The sequence below is a fragment of the Mauremys reevesii genome, linkage group 4, assembly GCF_016161935.1.
Source record: "Mauremys reevesii isolate NIE-2019 linkage group 4, ASM1616193v1, whole genome shotgun sequence".
NCBI classification, from domain to species: Eukaryota; Metazoa; Chordata; order Testudines; family Geoemydidae; genus Mauremys; species Mauremys reevesii.
The window spans coordinates 138,088,053-138,109,984 of NC_052626.1; the positions used below are offsets into that span (position 1 = coordinate 138,088,053).

Genomic DNA, 21,932 nt, shown 5'->3' on the forward strand with positions numbered 1-21,932 from the left:
ATGGCCAGCTGCAATACCCAGAGCTAACCCAGAGATCTGGCTAATTAGCCGTCTTGGAAAGACGAAAAAAGCCCACACGTTCTTATATTTTTATAGGGACACTAAACAACTTCCAAGGTTCTTAGGCGTTTGCTTCACATTTCATTACAAGAGAGGTGGGGGGTCCCTTCGGCTCTTGACTAATAGGATGAAAGGTGACAGAGACCAACAACAATGCGCTCCATGTATGGGTCTGCGCCTGGAGGGACCCAGGGAAATCTCCCTTGGAAATAGGAGAATGCACACCGCGGCTGGCAGGATTAGCCATGCCGCAGGACAGCTGAATCAGACACTCAGCCTTTAATAGGATTACTCACTTGGGAACTCCAATAAAACAACAACTAGCTAGGCAGGCTTTGCTCTGGACTCCCGCTCTGCCTGCAGAGGGTCCCTGCAGCGTCTTCAGGCCAAGAGACACATCCGTGTTTTGTTTAAAATGTCAAAGGGTTTTGCTGAACTCTTGGCATTGATGTGAGTGGGGGGAGCAGCTTGGTTTTCTATTATATACAGAGGGTTTAGACAGGCAGTCTGATCTCATCTTGGCGCTCCAACCACTGCACTGACATCTCACTCAGCGCGACAGTGGGGCTTCCACACTCGCCCAAATTCTGTGTGTGTCTGGACTGTGATCTTCAGAGGTGCTGAGCACCTGCAGCTCCCCTCGACTCCAGCTGGGGCTGCAGGTGCTCTGCACCTCCTGAAGATCTGACCTGTGAAGTTTAGGATTCGCTGCATGGGATCTAGTCCCCTCAAACGTTTTTCTGATGAATTCCAGGGCCCAGACTCTGTGCTCAGCTGCTCCCCGGTGTCTCTGCAGACACGGCCAAATCCAGTGTGGTCCCACTGAAGCCTCTGGAAGTTTTGCAATTGACTTCAGCAATAGCTGCAGGTTTGAACCCGACCAACAGCCCCTATGTCAGCTTCTCTGCTAACTCACTCTTCCGTAGGGATTCTCACTGAATTAAACAGAGCTAGGCTGACTGACACCAGATGAGAATCTGTCCCCAGGCTTTTAAAATGAACCAACTATGGAAGGGCTCGAAGAACAGTTAGCTAGAAAAGGCCTGTGAGGACATGTATGAGCTCACCTCCCCAGGATTTGTGCCTCTCACAACTTGATCTCCTCTCCAGACAGTCAGAGCATGTCACAGAATCCCAGGCTTCAGACACAGACAGGGCTGTGAGGGGCAGACAGGCCTCCGTGGAGCCCCTCTGTAAAATAGGGGGAATTTCAGAACGTGTTAAAAAACACAAAAATAAATGGTTCCCACCTCCCACCAGGGAAATTACTCAGATTGCCCTAAACTCTAAATAGAGACCTTCATACCTTAGGGATGATCTAAAGCAAAGACATTCCCAGACACCAAGCCCCTGGTGCTCCGGATGTGCCATCCAGTGATGGATTTCTCTGAAATGCTCCGACTTTTGTTTTCACGCTCAAAGCCCACCCCACCTTCCTCCCCTCTTCTCATCTCCACCTTGCACCCCCCACCCACCCACACACACTTGCAGGGTTCAATCCCTGTCTTACCCAGTCCGTGACTCAGTTTGCCATCTGTACAATCAGCGTAACAATGGTCATAACAAAAATGTCATCAAATTAGGACCTACCTCATAGAAGGTTGTGAGGTTTAATTAACATCTGCAAAGCAGTTAGAGCTCCTTGACTGGAGGATGCTGCATAAAGTACGTACATTACGTGTGAGCCTTTATAACACACTTTAGACAATAACAAGACTTCATTCTTCACTTCTAAGGCTCCTCTCTTCCTGAAAGAAGTGATTCAATGACAATATTTTAAGTCATTCCAGACAAATGGAGAAACGTGCCCCATGGGAGAGATTCGCCTTCCCAGGGGATGGACACTGGAGCTCTATCACACACACAAGCTCCATTACTGCCCTCCACCACGATCCACTTGCATTTGTTAGGAAAACTACAATTCATCTGGGTTTTTGTGGCAACACAATCATAGTCTTACAAAGTAATTCTCAGCAAAAAGGATCTGTATATCCAGTTAGATTCTACATGCTAGTGGCAATCTCACACTAGAGTGAGATTTAATCCTTTAGTGGTGTTTCTTCCCCAGCAGCCAGGCTCATTCTGTTCATATCATGCACAATACCCAGATTCTTACCAAGATCCCCGTGGCCCATGGCTCTGTCAGGTGAGCTATAAAGGAGGCACCACACACAGCTGCACCAGCTGGAGAAGAGCAGAGCTGGAATTTGCTTTCCCTGGGATGCTCCTCTAGGATATCTGCATGTATCATTGTGCTGGCAGGGGGTCCCAGCACAGTGCACAGATAGTGTCTCTTTCCAAAATGCTTCATGGCAAAGGGAAAACACATTGTAAATGTCGCTGGAGTCATGCAAAATTAGACTGGGAACAGCTCTAGAAAACCTACTGCAGAGAACAACGATGCACTGGTCTCCTTGGACGACAGAGCTGATGGGATCTAGCCCCTGATCCAAAGTCTGTCCTAATTCCCATGACTATGTGAACCCTCCTGAAGTCTAACCAGATTGGCCTCTGACATGTTCCCGAGATGGGGCTTCAGCCATCTTCTTCCCTCTGACATGTCCCTTGCTGGCTGAATTGTCAGATTCATGATACAACATCGTGTGTGAGACATTCCCCAGGGTACAGTCTGGTCTGCTGAACAGCAGCATCCCTGAACTCTCTAGTCTGGGATGCCTTTTCACGGCTCTACTGCCAGAACAGCCACTCTTGGTTTGCTCACGCAGCCTTCAGCATGTAAACACACTCCTAGCCACTCATGAACTACATACAGGGCAATACCTGCAAATTCTTAGTCCCAGCCTTGTTCCCCAGAAATGTGCGTCTTGCACTGCTGAGTATTCTCCTGGACAGTACAAACTCATAGTCAGTCATCCCAACCCTGGGTAATGATAATGCAACAGGCTTGTTATCCCCAATGGATTCCCACGCACACCAACCCAGGTATACACTGGTTAAGATAAGCACAATAAGATACGTTAAAATCTATCTTTCTGTAGCTAGTAAAGTGATTACAAGTGACACGGCATAAAAGGCAGAATTGGCTACAAAAGAAATAAAAACATAGAAACACAAGCGAATACCTAAACGAAATTAAAAGCAAAATGTCTTCCTCACACCAAGCTGCAACAGTTCACGAGTTGGATTCACCCCACCCCCCCAAGCCCCTCCTCCAGTTCAATATTCTTCAGGAATTTGTTGATGCTGTGAGCAGAGAGATGGGAGGTGGTGGTCACCATCTCTTAATTTTATCCCCCCTCCCCTCCTTTTCTCTTCGAGGATTCCCCCCACCCCGCCCCCGGACAGACTGTAGATGAACAGTCCCCTGTATATGTGAGATTTGAAATGTTCCTGTGATATAAATGAGAGATTTACATTGTACCTTCCTGTTGCTTATGAATGGCCAGTTTAAGCAGGTAACGGCCCACTTGTTTTTGTTGATACCTGCCTGGCGGGGTGTAGGGGGGTGCCAGTGTGCCTTTGTCGCTAAGAGATTGTTACTGAAAAATGTTGTAGATCTAGGTAAGGCCCAGAAACCAATCATAGAGCAAGATCTCATTTTACATGTGGTGTTGTTACACACTTTGCAACAGGATAATCATCAGCAGATTAGGAGTTGTCAAATGATACAAAATATAACATAACGGGGTACAAGGTGTCCCAACGTGCATTTGTTTCCTAGGTGCCCACCTTGTGCTGGGGATTTCCCTTTGAGTAGAGAGGCTGCTGCTAAGTTTATAGAACTATTTTGTGAGGGGGAAACCAATGTCATGCTCTCTCCTTCAGGATCGTGTTAGGTTTTAAATATTATGGTTCCATTCTTTTTTCCTACACCTGCAAATTCTGCCTTGGCCATTCAGTGTCCTACATGGTTTGGATTCCAGTAGGTGTACGTGAGGTAGAACTTTATGGGATGCTTCTCCCAAAGAGGAGACAAGGGCTTAGGCCAGAATAAGAATAGCTAATATGGTTCCCAGAGATGTTACTCACTATTCCACCTTCCAAGCCCTTAATTCCTGGAGCAAAAAACCAAGACAGATCTGCATTAGACTAGACATTTTTAAAGCATCAGCAAGCAACAAGCAAAATGGCGCAGTATGATTTCCAGTTAACACTAATTTACACCTGCCTCACCCTAGAATTGCTGCAGTAACTAAAGCTATCTAATGCTCAGGCTCTTTACACATCAGCACCAGTGTTTATCAGAGTAAATAGTTATGTTCTTGGCATACTAGGGCTGAAAGTATACACATGTTGCCCTGACTGTGAGATTTCAGAGGGGTTGCCAACTGAAAAGCTGATCCAATTTAGCAGGAGTTTGTTATCTAGCATAGCTGGACATCAGGAGGCTTCCAGACATAATCCAGATTCCTCCAGCCTTGCAAAATGCCTAGACTAAAGGCAAGAAATCAGACCATTCACTGGTATCTGCTGGGCAGGTGAATGTAAACAGCTTGGATTAGACACCTTGGGCTGCTTTCTGATCTCTGTAACACAAGGTTAAATCCAAATTAACTGTGCACTTCCAGATTTACACTAGTGACACAGATCAGAATCTGGCCTCTTGTTTTACATTTTACCAGTTTAAAAAAAAAAAAAAAAAAGCTAACTTGCTCCTTCTGCTGCTTCTAGTTGAACTTGGTGTCAATAATACATAATTCAGCTTCAGAGCATCCTTCATGTAAACCAGACAAACTTTCTGGAGATCAGAGTGCCGGGGGAAATGGTGTAAAGACATTGTATTGTTAAAGCGTGTGGTCGAAAGGCCGCAAGAGTCAAGCGATATGATGAGGGAGACACAAAAAGGAAAACCCCTTAAATCACCGAATCCCAACCCTAGGGCTCATGGTCATGAACACATCAATCATTCATTAATCGAGAAGAACCTTTGTTCTTAGTAGTAGCACCAAGCCCAAACTATTCCAATGCCATGAGTCAGGTTGGTGTCAAAATCATTAGGTTAAAAGGTGGTGGCGGGGGGTGGGGGAGTTATTTGCCTAAAAAGTGAAAGCTGAGATTCTGCCACCATCCCCTGGCTCCAGGGGCTGGGTCTGTAATGAAAACACCAAACAGCAGGAGATTCACAGTCTAATCTCAAAATAGATTAGACTGTCTTTGGGCATTTATCTTGGTGTAAATGAGATCCCACCCGCGCTCTCACCCCAGGGTAAATCAGGAGCAGGGGCCCTCACGTAGTGTTCATTATTGAAGAGAACAGCCATAAAGGAGCAGTATCCTCTCCTGCTGAGCCCACCCGAGGAGATAATGACAATCTTGTCATACCCAATGCCTCCCTCCCCGAATAGATGTACAGCATGGCTGTAATGTGTTCTTGTAAACAAGCCCCATACGCACCAGCGCCACCCACCACATTTTGCTGCCTGCTCTGCCCATCTCCTCCAAACAAGCCTCATCCTGGTTACCGCGCCAGTCCCCGCCTGCTCCACCCCCAGCCTGTCAGCAGGCTCTTCACAGCCACTGGATTGTCACTCCGCATTGCAGCAATGGCCGTGGCACCATGCAGGGAGCTGGAGCACACAGGGCAGGACCAAGAGCTGGTCTCCACGGGATACGGGGGGTTGGTTCTTTCATTGTCTGTGCTAACAGCCAAGGGGGGCTTGGTGTGACTTTTCCACATGGATTTAGAGTTCAGAGAATACATTATCCAAACCCCTTTGCCCCCAGGACAGGTACAGCATGGCAAGCTTGCCTAGCAATGTCCACCAACCCCTGACCTGTAGAAAGCACTACCTATAAAGCGAAGAGGCATGGGAGAGTTTAGGGGACATGTGCTCTGGGTTTTCACTGCAATTCCAAGGCTAGAAACATACTTTTTTTTTTTTAAATGAAGTCAGAGACTCTCTGGCAATCACCTGACTCCAGCAGCTGGGGCTTTAACAACACACTCAATATCACAAGAGCTGACAATGCTACGACTGCTGACCAGTGCAGATTATGGGGCGTTAATGGGTTTAGGAGCAGAACCAATCCCCAGCTCTACACACTGCTGACAATTATTTTTAAAACAAATAGCTCCTGCAATCACTTCTCAGTCAACCTTGGCCCAGCAGCAAAGAATCCATAAATAGATGGTGCCAGTCTGGGATCCCCACTGATGTGCTTCTGAGCTCCAGGGAGGAGAGAGATTCAGCTGCCCCCCCCCCCCCCCCCCCAGGGATCTCTCATATTTCTTCCCCTGTGCCCATGGAAAATGATGTACAACCATATGCATTTTCTACAGCACATCTCAGATTTCTTGGCCAAGAATTCCAAAAGCAACTAGTGATTTTGGGTGCCCCAACCTCAGACGCCTTGAAGGGCCCTGGTTTTCAAAGCAGGGTGTTCAGCACTCCCTGGAAATCATCTCTCTTCCCTAAGTCCACCTCCCCCCACTAGTCATTTTTGAAAATCATGGTCCCCTTCCCATACTCCCCACCTGGGTTGTCCAGCCCAGACTCTCCCTTGGCAAGTGTATCTTGCTCATCAGGGTGCAGGATGCTTCTCCCATCATGCCTTATAATAATTTGTCAGCTGATCTGGATTTCTCTTGCCTTTCAGGGGCTATGAGTCAATTCAGAAGCTATGTTCACTTAAAATCCATCTTCAATAATGTTAAAAAAAAAAAAAAAACCAAAACCTACATACTATGTTTCCTGCCCTCGTTTGGGGTTATCCTTGTACTGCCCCTAGTTCTTTCACTATTCCACTTTCTTTTCTGTATTCCCAATTTCACAACAATTGTGCTGAAGAAACAACAGATAAAACTTTGCGTGAATGTTCATGGAGATTCATTGAGATTAGCAAGGCCATGAGAAATCCTAGCAAACCACTATGGAAGGAGAGCTGAGGAGTAGCAACTCTTCCCCTCCCCACCAAAGGAACAGGAAGCTGTACATTGATTCATACCTGCCAGCCTGGAAATGTCAGAAATTCTTTCTAAAGGCAGAACAAACAAACAAAAAAATGAACAAAAATAACAAAAAAAGAGAGACACTTTGATCTTGACAGACCAGCTGGGAGTCTACCACTGTCCTAGGACAGACTCCTAAATTCACAGCTGAAGATCTTGAAAGGAAGAGTCTAGCGGATGGATTTGATTTTGGAGAATACAGATGGTTTGCACATAGTGGGCATGGTCCTCATTTATACTAATGGCAGAGGAAGGGGCCATAAAAGCCCGTGGAAGAGTCCTTTATACCCCCATAGGCCTCTTTGCACTGCCAGAGTTGGGTGAAGAGGACTTATCGTAAGTAAGAATCAGGCCCATATTGTTAGTGGAAAAGTTACGTACTTTAAGATTTACTGGATATATTTAGTGAACTGTGTATACATTATGGACCTCATTGACATCAGTGTAAATCGGAAGTAACTACATTTAATTCCAATGAGTTCCACTACTGCAAGTGAAAGTAAAATCTGGATTAATGATGTGTAGTATAACCTCAGGTAAAAGGCACTAAATAAAGTATTATGAGCATTATGTATTCGTCTGTATGCTGACATCCATAACATGTTATACTGTCCACTGCAAGCATTGTGTGTACAATATAATGAATGTGTTTCACATTGAGGAAATATTCCTAATATTTACAGGCCAACAATATACTTGCAGAATAGGAAACTAAAAGTATATAAACCCTTAATTACATTTAGTGAAGATTCCCCTAAACACGGCAAGTGGATTAACCCTGGCCTGTTTACACACTCAGGTATTGCAGCCAAGTGTGCACAGGACGTGGGCCAACCCCCTCATGTTGATTAATCACTGCATGATAAACTCTCCATTTAGAAACGGTTCAACAGGTATAGCAGACAGCTCCTCCCTTCAGACTAAGCACTGGCATTAGCTAGAGAATGGACATTCCATTTTGAGGATTGAGATTTCAAGACTTGTTTTCATTTCAATTTAGAACAAAACCCTAAAATTTTAAGAAATTCTCCATGAAAGAAAATTCCAATAATATTAGTTTCAGATCAAGTGAAATGTTTCATTTCTATAGAACCGAAATGTTACGTATTGATTTTGGCTTTTTACATTTCATATTGTACACATACTACAATATAAGATTTAAAACGTTTAAAGGAAAAGTCATTTTGGAAGGAAAAACATCAAAAGATTTTTCCTAAAATATGGAAATAGCACATTTGACAGTATCAGCACTCTCCCTCCCCTCCCCCCACTTTTTCTCCTCCAAAATGAAGTTGCAGTGAAATTGTCGCTGTTTTGCAAAGCATCTTGATTTTGATGAAATTGCATTTTCTGAGAGAAAACTGTTCCATCAAAGTTTTCTGACTGGCTCGACAAGGCACATTTGCAACATAACAGAATTCTGAAATCCCAACCAGAGAATCCTGATGTCAGGTGAAGAAAAACAAAACCAAGGAGCAAAAGAAAATTGTTAGAAATAAAGATCCTATTTTCATGAAATAAAAATGAAATGGGAAAGGGAAGCACAGAAATTATTCTTCCCTGAAACAGAATCTGATCTGTGTTTGGACAGATGCCAAAGATTCTTTATATGGATGAATTCAGATAGTTTAAGTCCCAAGTCTCAGCAAATATTCAGAGTTGGCATATTCCCACAGGTGAGGTGTGCAATGTGCTCATGGGGAAGCACAGGATTGTATATAAAGTTTTCTGTGAGGGAGGTTAATATGCTATCTCTTTCCTTACCAGCTGGAGACAGAAGGAAGTCCCCTGTGACAATATGAAGTCAATCATTGTGTAAGACATGTTGCACTGAGAAGTGTCCCATAGTTCGGCATTTCCTTGATTTATAAGGTTTGTTTGGAGAGGGCAGGCTCTCTCACTCAACCAGACTTAATCCCCTTCACATTTTAATGGACTACGTAGAATAGCACATGCGGTGGAGGACAAAGAAGAAGTGTTCCTTTCACACAGAATCTCATCTCAGTGGAGTGCTAGCATATTGGCCAACAGAGGTATCTGAACTCGGGGTGGGGGAAAAAAAAAATCACTCACTTGCACAGTGTCTTCTCAAATGCTGCTTGACTGAGGAGTCAAACATTTTGTGAACAACTTGTTACAAGAGTGTCACTGTAGAAATCCAATTCAACCACTTGCCTGGTTATAAATAAAACAGCCACTGACTTTGGAGATTAATCAGTGGACTCGTGTCTCTGGGTGATGTCACCCCCTGTCAACGTTTGGCCCTGTCTGATCTGCCGATGACAGACAGAGGCTGTGCCTGGCTGACAGCCAGAGAGGGCAGGGTTATAGGATTTATAACCAATTCTCTCCTCACTGTCTCAGCAGCCTACTCACTCACTCTACACCACACCGCATACAACATACCAACTGCCTCTAGGTGATGAAGGCCAAGCAACATGGAACAAGGGCTACTCTGCCACGCCCTGGTATTTTTAGTAGCGGTGCACTGTTCCTGATCTTTGGGGGCTTTATGACTACTGCACCTGGATTTGCCACAATTAATCTGAATCTGGTCAGTCCTGCACATGGAGCACAGCATCGGCCAGTCCACCCTATGGAAACTGCAAAGAAGAGGAGCCCTCCAGGGCTCTGCTCTAAACTGAGACCTCGTCAACGGTCGGGAAGGCACCTAGCTCGGGCTGATTTCGTTTTATGTTGCAAGCCAACAAGCAGGACCTCCAGCTAGTGAGCCTGGGAAGAAGGCAAGAGAAGCTGAGTTCCAGGCTGCAGAGATGATACATGCAGCTTTGGAGGTTGGGGGACAGTTACCCAGGACAGAAAACCAGGCACTTCTCTGCCTCTGAAGTCACAATCAGCTCGGTCTGGCAGGCATGTCACAGCTACATGCCTGACCCAATGGGAATTAGAGGCTGGTTCTCCACTTGCATAGCAGATATTGGCACAGGAAGCAGCTCACCTCATTCCCCCAGTTCGACTACTGGCTGAAAAGCAGGGTTGTAGCCTGGAAGCTGCTCTATGGCTTATACTTCAAAGCAAAAAGCTTGACAGCGGGTCCTACTGCCTGCATCTCTTCCTGCCACACTGTATTGTAATTGTGGTGATATTAATAGCCCCCAAAGCAGCACAGTGACCTTTACTCTGTCACAAAGCAACGGCTGTTCTTTGTTATCAAGGAGGCTGGGAACACAGGGCTAATTGGACTGGTAAATATTCTGGAGAAGCGTCAGGGTCATATCTGTATGGTATCATCATGGGGATTAGCCTTCTGTCCCTGGGACAAACCTGAACACAATCAGGCTCCCCTGCTGTGCTGTTTTCTCTCAGGACAACTCATCCACTGCCGTATGCTAGCAAAGGGGTGATTTCAGCCCATGCAGAGACCTGTGATTATGGAGTAGATGTGCGCTCGATCAGAGCTAGGTAGGGTGTGTCTGCACAGGCTGCAGCCACACCTCCAATTGCAGCATAGAGGTACCCATAGGGTCATCACAGCTGACAACTAACCAGCACACAGGAGAGTCTCTGATGTCCACCACCTGAGCTGGAGAAGCCCCAGTGGCATTTACTAGAGGCTAAGGGCCAAATTTTCAAAGGTATTTAGGCACCTAAAGGTGCCGATATGGGCACCTAGGTGCGGCTGAAAATCCACTAGGCACCTATCTGCATATATAGGGACAGGTTTTTAGGGGTCTAAACGGTTTGGTGCAGGGACTGTCTCTTACTATCTGTGTGCAAAGCGCAAGGGAGCTAGGTGTTGCCGCGATACAAATAATGAACCTGGATAAGTCCAAAATGCCTCCTCTTCAGAAACCATTGTCATGTTCTCCCCCAGGCACTGCGTTTCGTCTACACTAGTATCCTGGGACTGAAACCGGCGCTTGGCCAACAGCAGGAACCTGTCAGCTGGTTGCTGAGACATTGAACTTCAGGCCACAGAAGTCTGGATCCTGAAGTCGGGATGGGGACAAGCACTGGGTGAGATTTCTAGGGCACATAGCCCCCGTTTCAGACACTTGTCCCTTAGCAGCGAGAAACAGGGACCAGGTTACATGGAGTCACACACTAGAGAAGCAGGAGTGTGTTTAAACTGGAAGGTTGCTACAGTTTTCTAGGCAACATCACAGGAGCAAGCCCAGGGGGTTCACACACTGAAGAGGTCCATTCCCCACCCCCAGTTCCAGGAATGGCCCCCCTTTGCCTTCTGCTCCACCACTAGTGAGATTGGAAATGGGGGCGGGGTTGGCAGCACCAGGACAGAACTACAGAGACAGCAGCCTGCATCAATCGTGTCCGGTTCAAAACTGCCCTGCGCTCTTCCAGGTGTTTGGAATGTTGCAAAGGGGAAAACACACTCAAAGAGCCTTTGGAAAATGCCAAGCAGCCTTCTACTGAGATACAACAGCCTGGGAAACTCCAGGAGCAGTGTTAGCTGACACCATGGCAAACCCACCCCTGCCTGGCCTACACTGGTGCACCCACCAAGGGCGGCATTGGCAGGACACCTAAAACTTCTCCATGCTGAAAAGCTGTGCCACACAGGGCTGGATAACAGGAGAAACCCAGAAGCTCATCACCTCCCTACAACTGCACATAAGGGGAACTGCAGTCTGGGGCAATTATGTAAGCAGTTTGTGAGAGAACAAGGTAATTAGTGCAGGGTCAAGAGAATTAGGGGGAGACACTAACAAAGCACTTCTGAAGAGTATCACTACTTTCCGTTTGTTTGGCTCCTGTTTCCATGGTGGTGCGAATGGTTCAGAATGACCAATTCATTGCTGTTTTTTCCTAGCCATCTGAAGTTATTAACGCAGACCTAAAAGTGAGACCAAATGGTTTAATTAAAACTGCCTCACACTTTGGGAAGTTTAATTCCTCTCCAGCTAGAAGGAAACTTTCTTACAGTTATGTAGGGGCTCACTAATGGGCAGTGATTCAGCATTAATGACGCTGGGCCTCAATTTATTAGAGCATAAAGTCAGAGTTTCCAAGCAGCAGCCCAAGGTTTCATTGCAGAACTGGGCACTCCTTCCCCAAAGAGGGTCAGAGTCAGCCACTGGCTAGCACTTGCCCTGCATTGAAACCAGTGTGACTCCTTACAGAGTCAGATACTTTTCAGTGTCTGCAGGGGGTGTCACAGGGCGCAGTACTCACCACTGGTCTGGCAACTCCTCCTGGTCACACTGGGGATTAGTGCTTGAGGTCAATGTCCTCATCCAACTGCAGTTTGCACACCATGGCTGTCTCTGTCTCACGGGTCTGCAGCCCCTCTTCCGCTCCAGGAACTGCAGCAGCCTCTTTGTAACCCTAGATCTGGCTAACTCAGTGTTCCCCCCTTCCAGGGTAGGGGTGTCCCTTCTCCCTAGCAGTCTTCGCTCTCACTGCCCCATGGTGCCACTCCCTCAGTAGCCTCTACTCTGGGCTCCAGTCCTGGGACCCTCAGTTCAGCAGTTCCGGGCTTTCCTCTCCCAGTCCTCACTGCTCCCTACCATGTCTGGTTCCCCTTGTCTCTCTCTCAGGGTGTGCCAGCTCCAAACCCCTTCTCTCTTCCCAGGGAGTGGCTGCTGCATGCCTTACACCAGCTACCTGCCTTGGGCCCAACTTGCTCCTGCACAGCTGAGCCTGCTTTCAATCAATTCCCTGCTCTCTGGCTCTTCCTTCAGGTGCAGCCTGTGGAGTTAATTGGCCTGCCTGTCCACCTTAATCCCTTCCATTCCTGTGTGGGGAGGGTCAAATCTGACCCTGCATCAGTTGCATAAATTGCTGTGTGGGAGATCCCAGCAGCATTGGAGTTTGGGGGAGAGCCCTGTTGCAAACGTGGAGCTTTCACTTTTCAAGAACCGTGGATCTTTCTCAGGTAGTTTGATCATCTTAGGTGCCAGAGACATACAGCACAGGCCACCATGGGCCCACGTCACATAGGTGCATGCCCCTATTATGGAGGCCGTCAGATGCTACAGTGGGCAAGGGCTGTATAAAAACCAGAACAGGGTTATCAAATGGGCTATTGCCATTCACTCTGGGGTGAAAAATGGCCTAGAACTGAGGGGAAAGCAGCATCTATGCCATGATAGGCCTCATCCTGTTATCAGCTCCACAAGGAGTCCCGTTGCCAGGAATCTGCTGGCGTGGGTCCACGTGCAGAATCAAGGCCTTAGGGTATGGGTGGTGAGCCAGGGGGCTGTGACCCATCACGGTATCACAAACAGTCCTCGGGGATTGTGACCACCCTGTCCTGCGCCTATTGCTAACTGGGATGGGGGTGATTCTAGCTAGGTCCTATGTAGACAGTGGGGAGGTCCCAGCATAGGGAAGTTTGAGGCCCACTCCCTCGCTGCCAGAAAACAACAAATGGCAACTTTAGAGTCTTGTTGGAATCCCATCTAACCAAGAACAATTCAGCTTCCTACACAAAACCCTTGGCAGGTCTTGGAGATATACCTCCTTTGCTCAGATGCACCGCACACAAGGCTTTCTGAGGAGAACTATCCTTCCCGCCCGCTTGGTGGCAGAGTTCCTTGGTCATGTTGCCTACGGAGGATCAGGTTTGCCTGTCAGTGTCACTTTAACGTCCTGTTCCAAAGTAAGCTGTTAATAAATGGTCTTTTTATAAGGGGCTGCGTCACCTCAGAAAACAGGTTTTGTGTGAGGTCAGCAAGACTGATGCTGGGGGTTGTTTTGGGACAAAGATTTTCCTCTTGGGATTCCAAGCAGCTGCGACCATGCAAGGCTCAGAGTTATTTTAAAAAAGGAAGTTTTAACACAGTGAGCAGGCTCCCCAAGAGCTCTCTGTGCCTGTTACATTATTGATCTAGCTCAGGGTACAAATCTGAGCCCCTCCACACCCTAGAATTACAGTTTACAGGGTTAGAAGCTTCTACACCAAAGGTTAGCGTTATAGCTCCAGATAACATGGGAGTTCCCGTTCGCAGGAGTTCATGCATGTTTTCCTCCAGCTTTGCTTTGCCAGGGGGCTGAATTTGACAAGATTCTCTTGTTCTGTGGGCTGAAACCAGAAAGTTTTTGCCCCACACTCGCTTATTGTGTGTATTACAGTAGCACTTACAGCCCCAGTCCAGGTTGTGGCTCTATTGCGCTGGGCGCTGTACATATGCATAGTAAGAGACAGGTCCTGCCCCAAAGAGCCGAGACAGAGGCAGGAAGGCTTGCTAGTCCCATTTTACTGAGGCCTAGAGAGTTTAAGTGACATGCCAAGGAAGTCTGTAAGAGCCAGGGACAGAGCCCAGATCTTTTGGGTCCCAGGCAGTGCCTTATCCGCAAACCCTACCCCTCTCCCTATTGCCACCAAAAAGTAGAGCTGGTCAGGAATTTTCTGACAAAAAATTTCATTGGAAAATGCCAATTTACCAAGACCAAAACTTTTTGCGAGAGAGGATCAGTTCTGATGAATTTCACAACTAAAAACATTGAAATTTTTTTTGCAAGTTATCTAAATGAAACATTCTGAAACTTTTCAAAATAAAAAAAAATGCCAGTTTTTCAGTTCAGAACAACTTTATTTAGAATTTAAACTAACTATAGTAAAAAAAAAAACCAAACTGGAAACATTTTTAAATTGACAAAACATTTTATATATATTTGTTTTCTTGAAATTTGAGATGGACTTTTTGTCACAACTCAGGATGGGAATCATTTTTGAAATCTCCAAAGTTTTCACGGGTTGGGAAAACTGTTTCCCACCAACACTACTAAGAAGTCCGAGACATCACAAACCAGCCCTCCAAACAGATCTGCTCTATGGCACGCTCCTTTGCAGGCTGGATGCCACCTAGCATCAGATCTCTGGAAACAATGAATGTCTACAAACTTTTTTTTAAATTTTCTGATGCTCTTTTCCTCCTTTTACAAACCTCAAAAAAAAAAAAAGAAACATCAACCATGTGTGTGTGTGTGCGCGCGCGCACGCCCACGCACACTGCACCCCCGGATCAGAGGCATGCTGACAAAGCAAAGGGTTACTACTAACAGACACAACAGCAGCCGCACCAAGCCAGTGCCAAGACCCGGCGAGAGCCAATAGCCACCTTCAGCACCAAGGGAATGAGAGTTTCCAGAGTGACTGACCTGTTAAGAAAATAGTTTGTTCCTTTGAAGTTAATGACCCATGAAAGCCTTTGAAAGCAGAGCCTTGTTTATTTACGCACAGCAGCTCATGTGTATAAAAACACACACACATTCTGTGCACGCTGCTAATTTGAATGAAAGATCAAATACACACTCTTCCGGCCAGAGCCAAGCAGGCCCTGGCATGCAGCAGTTTGTAGAGCAAGACTCCGGCTCCCTCTCCTTGTGAAATCTTCAGCCACCTTTGAGCCACTTAAACCCCACTGAGAGTCAGGGCCGCCCGGGGGGGGGGGACGGACAAGTGGGGCAATTTGCCCCAGGCCCCGCAGGGGCCCCGCGAGCCCTGGCCTGGCAGTGGTCCGGGTCTTCAGAGGCATTTCGGCGGCAGGGGACCCTTCAGTGCTACTGAAGACACGGAGCAACTGAAGGGCCCCCCGCCGCCGAAATGCCACCAAAGACTCGGACCGCTGGCAGGTGAGTACAAGCGCCGCAGCTCCCCTGCTTTGCCCCAGGCCCCCTGAATCCTCTGGGCAGCCCTGCTGAGAGTTATTCTTAAAATACAGTCTAATAAATACAAGCCTGATTCAATCCCCCGTGAAGTCAACAGGAGTCTTTCCCTGTACTGTAGATCAGAACCTATGGACAGATTTTCAAGAGAACTCCATTTCCATCAGTCACCAAAATAAGGAGCTATGTTTCCAGAAGATTTCAGCATGTTGGGTGCAATTTGGATGCTGAGCTCTTGAAAAATCTGACACTGACTATGCCATGGGTGCTGTGCACTGTGAAATCTGGCCCTGTGGGTGCAGCTCCAGTTCTTTCTCAAGGACTAAATTAAATCACACACACACACACAAAGCTGTTTTTATCTGAGCCAAATTAAAGTCAAAGCACAAAAAATGTCCCCTCCTCACTCTAAAAGTGCTCTTATCTCCACTGTCCACCCAGAGCCTCAGCCAGTGACTCCATTGCAAATCCAGAACCTGGATCATTCCAATCATGAGCAATTTTCGGGCAGGTTCTAAATTTGCCCAGTGGAGGTCCCATCCGTAGACCCAAGTGATGGGGTTGCCTATTTGTATTCTTACCAACTGGAAATGAATGTGCTTTAAAGTATGATACTTGTCATTTCCTCTCTTCCTTTTCTGAAAAAGAACAAAGACCAGAGCCCTAGGTGTCCATTGTGACAGCACTACTACCCCCATCATCTAAAGAACATAGCTTCCAGCTCTTCATCCATCCTAGGGTGGGGTACAGACACCTATCACCATAGTATCGGGGCTCCTTCCACATACGATAGATTGGCAATAGCGCAGGCCCTTGTGGCCTTCTTAGGCCTGGTCTACATCTACAGCTTAGGTCCACCTAGCTACATTCCACGGGGCTGTAAAAACTTCCATGCCCTGTGTGACATCCCTCTGTGGTAGATGCAGCTAAGTCAATGGAAGACTTCACCAATCCAGTTGCCACCTCTCAAGGGGGTAAATTTACTACAGGGATGGAAAACACCTGCCATTGCTGTAGTAAGCATCTGCACTACCATGGTGTAGCTGCAGCGGCACGACTTCTAGTGTAGACATGCCCTTAGAGCAGGGGTCAGCAAGCTTTCAGAAGTGGTGTGCCAAGTCTTCATTTATTCACTCTGATTTAAGGTTTCGCGTGCCAGTAATACATTTTAACATTTTTAGAAGGTCTCTTTCTATAAGTCTGTAATATATAACTAAACTATTGTTGCATGTAAAGTAAATAATGTTTTTAAAATGTTTAAGAAACTTCATTTAAAATTCAATTAAAATGCAGAGTCCCCCGGACCGATGGCCAGGAACTGGGCAGTGTGAGTGCCACTGAAAATCAGCTCATGTGCTGCCTTCGGCACACGTGCCATAGGTTGCCTACCCCTGCCTTGGAGCATCTGACTCCTTTCTCTTCTGGGGGACATACAAAGCCCTGTGTGGGATGCGGGAGGTTGGAAGTGGGATGAAGCAAGAGGAAGAAAGGGGAAATAGTTGATGGGAACTATTGGAACAATTTTCAAAGGGTCATGATGGATTTGCCATCACTGACAATTTAAATCAAGACTGGACTTAAAGCATATACTGTAGGAATTATTTTGGGGGAGGTCTTTGGCCTGTGTTACAGGAGATCAGACTAAATGGTCACAATGATCCCTTCTGGCCTTGGAATCTATGGTTTTTTCATTAGAAAATGCCAATTCATCAAAATCAAAAGTTTTCCCTGGTATGGGTCCGTTTCAATGACTTTAAAAATAAATTTTGAAAAAAGTTTCAAAAACTAGTCAAAACATTTTTCAACATGTAAAAAAAAATCTCATTTTCTGGTTCAAAACAACATTGTTTCAAAATAGAAGTTACAGTTTACAGTATTTTTAATATTTTTAAATGGTCACAATCAAAATAAAATGTTTCAAAATCAAAATGCAACATTCTAATTGACCCAAACTGTTTGTTGGGTTTTTTTATATATATATTTTAGGTCACAAAAAATTTCAAGATTTTGACCTTTCATCCCAATTTGGGACAGGTTCATTTTTTGATTTCATAATTGGTGAGACTCTCGGTCTGTTTACAGTGGGAAAGCATCATGAAATAGGAATGGTTAGTAAGTATTTCCCACCAATTATTGATGGGAAAGCACAAGACTTGGTGGGGGGAGGGGGGACTGCATCTTGGCTGGTATAACCCTTCCAGTAACAAATAAATACAAATGCAGAGCCATGAATGAAAATTCAATACCCAAGTTCCAGCACTGAAGAAAGTTACACTTCATGGCAACAGCCTAAAGCAGAAACATGCCCCCCCCGTGGGAAATATTACCAACTAGAGAATGTGCCCCGGGCTATTGTATTAGGCTGAAGAGAATGGAATACAGTGTGTTCTGCTAGCAGCCCTCACTGTTCGCTGGTGGCAGAAGCAGCTGTGAGATCATAGCACACTATACAGTATGATGAGGCTTCTAAACAAATCCACCGGCTCCAACAATAGTCTATATATAGATATTTCAATCTTTGTTCCCCAGCGGGATAGCTTTATAAATAAGATGTAATGCAATATTTCAGCTGGGTCGCAGACAAAAGGACCAAATCCTGCTGGCACTTGCTTTCTGTCACTGTACTTTTGAGAAGTCTAATTGGATTAAAAACTGGCATCTGTTTCTGGTCTCAGTTTCTCTTAGGCCAGTGAAGTCATTATTTAATCTAACAATTGTAGTACGAAGGAAAGGGCAGAGAACGCAAGGGGGTGGGTCTGGCTGGAGACTTTGGCAAAGCTAAGTCGGCAAAAGATCCCAGGACTCCAGCAGATACTGAGGTTTGCAGTCCCATGAAAGCAAATAGGCACCACTGAAAGTGCCTGAAAAGCCACTCAGAGGAAACCTGCTCCATGCTAGTCCAGACACCTGCTGGCATCCAACACCAGGGAAGGACAAGCCAGCTAGGGTCCACGAGAAAGAGCCAGCTCTTCAAGGTAAGATCAGTCTTTGTGAGTTGCTGGACAATGGTTTTATTGTGATATGGTGCGTGGTTTTGAACCAGTGTGAGGCAGAAGGGCAGAACCTCATCTGGTGTGGTGTCATAGCTCCACGGTCAATTAAGCCAACACCATGTCACAGTGTTTTGGGGCCAACAGAAGCAAGTCTGACTGAGGCCATGATGGCAAATGCACAACTGTATTGAGCAGAGGGAGGTTGCGATGTGAGATTTGGTGGTTGGGGAGATGGAGGGACAACAAGGCAGAGAGGTCCAGGGACAAACAGGGTCTTATCAGAGTTGAGAGAGTGAAGGGTTCCCAGTGAAGGGTTAGGTTACTACTCTTGTGCTCCCAAGCATGGAGCAGCAAGATGAGCAGTTCTGCAGGCTGCCCATTGAACCTCAGAAAGCGGCATTTCTCCAACTTCCTTGCCCTGCTTTGGGAGGGGCGGCTCTGGCTGAGCCCCCAACAGCCACCTGCCCTGTGCTTAGAAAAAGACAGTCTTCTGAAGAGGCTTTTCATAGAATCATAGAATCATAGAATTCAAGATCAGAAGGGACCATTATGATCATCTACTCTGACCTCTCCTGCATGCAGGCCACACCACCCACACCTCCTCCTCCTTTAGCCCCCCCCCCGCCCATGCTTCGAGGAAGCAGGGCCAAAAAGGCCCACTGCAGAAAATTCCTTCCCGACCCCAAATATCCCCCCCAAATATGGCCGAGCATCTGAAAGCAGAGCATGCGGCCATACATCTCCACATACCCTATGGAAAAGGCTATATCTATCATTTTTACACCAGTGTATTTACCAGGTGTGCTATTGATATTGACTATGACTATATCCTATATCCTATCATACCATCTCCTTCCATAAAATTATTCTTTAATCTTAAAGTCGTTCGGTCCCTCGCCCCCCCCCCTTCTTTCCCTGTGTCCTTGTGCACTCTCTGTTGGTCTGAAACTAACCTTCGCCTAATTTCAATTGAATTTCTGACTGATGATGTTGTATATGTTGTTTGTCCTGTGTTGCATTGTGTCTGCTGTCCTAATCTCTCTCTCCTATCCCTCCCCTCCTATATATTATATAAATAATCCTATCTCCTCTTTATCTCTTATTTGAAAACAAACCGGAAACAAACCCTTTCCCTCCTCCTCTCTTCCTTCTTCCTTCCTCATCATTCCTCTGGCCCTCCTTTTCCTTCTTTGTCTCAGTTTTTTGTTGTCATTCTTCTGGAAACATCCAAACACACACTCAAACAACAAAACTCCAAATGAGTATTTTAGCAGGAACTGGGCTGCCTGTTCTCCTTGCACTAAATGGCAAGGGTGAAATCCTGGCCCCGACTAAAGTTAAAGGGAGTTCTGCCACTGACTCCAACAGGCTAGGATGTAATCTCAGTCCTGGTGGTATATGGTCTCAGGGATGTCAGATTTTGGGTGCTGTCATGTGACAGTGCCAAGGAGTCACAGAAAGAGCTGTTTTCTTCTAACACTGAACAAGGAACTTTATTGGAATAACAAAACCAGTGTTATCCCTAAAGCCTTCTGTCTGTCTCTACTTCCAGTACCTCCTCCAGCCCACAATCCCTGCCTGGATGCCTGCTGTAGATTTAAAGAAACAGTACACATCTTCATGAAGTCTTGCCAACTATCACAACATGATCATAGATCTCGGGATATTTGATGTTTTCCTTAAGGCCTCTGGTCCTGTTATTATAGGGCGATCTCAGCTTTCAGTTCAAATGGAAAGTAAGTTTCTCCTGGTGCAAGAGGAAAGCTTGAGAAATGTGAATCCTGACAGCTCAGAACCCCAGCAGGCGGATCAAGAGAACACAGCATTCATCAGTCTTTAAATTTCCCTGAATCCAGGGGCCTGACTCATCATTTTTTAATACTCGGGATGGCGATACTGAAACCATCAAATGGTACCGCTCAGCTTACACGGCTGCCTCATTATAGTCTTCCCCCATTTGGTTGCTGTCTGAGAGGTCTGACTTCCAAACCGCTCACCTTCAGACCTGCTTATTCCCTCTCCCTCAGGAGTTTATATTCAAGATATTTAATAGGAATGAAAAACAAGACAAATAAGTTTGAGGGTTGGGTTAACTTTATCACAGAGCCCTGAGACCATGCATAGCACCTGGCGGCTCATCCCCACCAGCCTGTCTATTCCAATTGGGGGGATTCTTCCTCTATGCTTATGTTACAAGGTGGAGTGGGGTCAGGCTGCTCTGAAAGGAGGTGATGCTGGAGGAACTGCAAACCATGGGGACTCTCCTTGAAATTCTTTCCATTAAAAAAAGGAAGCCAAATTGCCCGGATCCTGATCCCTGCACAGGAAAGCAGAGATCAACCCCAAAGTGTTCAAAAATCATGAGCCAGAACCCCAAGCTCTCAGCTCAGGCAGGCAGTTCACACAAATGTGCAGAGACGATTTTCTCTGTTCATCGTTTTCCTACCCAGTGATTCCTCTCCACAGTTCTCACCCTGCAGTGACACCTGCTGGGTGAGCCCAACTACCATAACAGATCCCAGGCACCTACATGGATGCATTAGCCACAGTGAAAAGACAAATTCTGCAGGCTCAGGCCCTTACTCTGATGAGCAGTTCTACAGTCTTCTAGGGGATTACTCAGGTGAGTAAGGGCCTTGAGGGATCAGGACCTGAGCTAGAAGCCAAGCGTCTGCTGGCAATACAAGTGTTTAAGTTACCTTAAGCATTAGTCAGTGATAAGTGCTGCAATCATGGTGGATTTCAGCATATGGTGAGCACAAGAACAGTCTGTGCTCCCCTCAGCTCCTGATTTCTGTTGGCCTGCTTCTGCCTCATAGCCACTGCAGGGATATCGGAGCCCCCGGGGCATAGAGCAGCCCTGCTGCGCCTGAACCCATCGTAGGAACACACGGCTGGCCAGACTGTGTTCCTACAGAGCCCTGGCCCAGGGAGGCCAGCATCCTGTCTGGAAAAGTGGCAGCACAAGGCACTTCAGAGGAAGGCTGTCCGAACCCTGCTGTAGCAATACGCACTGGGCAAAGGTCCCAGTGATTTCAGTGGGTGTGCACCACCTGCATTAAGAGATATTAGACACCCGGTTAATATTTCTGACTGAGCTACCACTCAGGGGGCATGCAACTTAAGGCAATAGGAAGTATTTTAACATGAAAGTTCTATTCACTGCCTCTCTCAGTGTCTTAACAGTCAGGTCAATTATTTGCATTACTGTAGCCTGTGCAAGGTTCCTTGCCGCTGGGTGCTTCCCAGATGGACAGCAGTGCCCTCAAGAGCTTACGCACACACTTCAGGAGAGATGGGAAGTGACTTGCCCAAGGTCATACAGCACATCAGGGTCAGAGCCATGAAGACAGCCCATTTTTCCAGAGTCCCGGTCC

The 21,932-nt window shown here is 46.5% G+C and overlaps 2 long non-coding RNA genes across 2 annotated transcripts in view; both read right to left on the bottom strand.

Moving 5' to 3' along the window:
- Positions 1 to 2,926, bottom strand: part of LOC120403828 — a 30,670-nt gene extending 27,744 nt beyond the window's left edge. The window contains exons 1-2 of the long non-coding RNA XR_005597754.1: positions 1,651 to 2,926; positions 1,128 to 1,251 (exon numbers count right to left, since the gene is read on the bottom strand). This is a non-coding gene — a long non-coding RNA (uncharacterized LOC120403828). The remainder of the gene's footprint in view (positions 1 to 1,127; positions 1,252 to 1,650) is intronic.
- The window catches only part of LOC120403827, a 116,778-nt gene that overhangs the window by 64,334 nt on the left and 30,512 nt on the right, over positions 1 to 21,932 (bottom strand). The window lies entirely within an intron of this gene.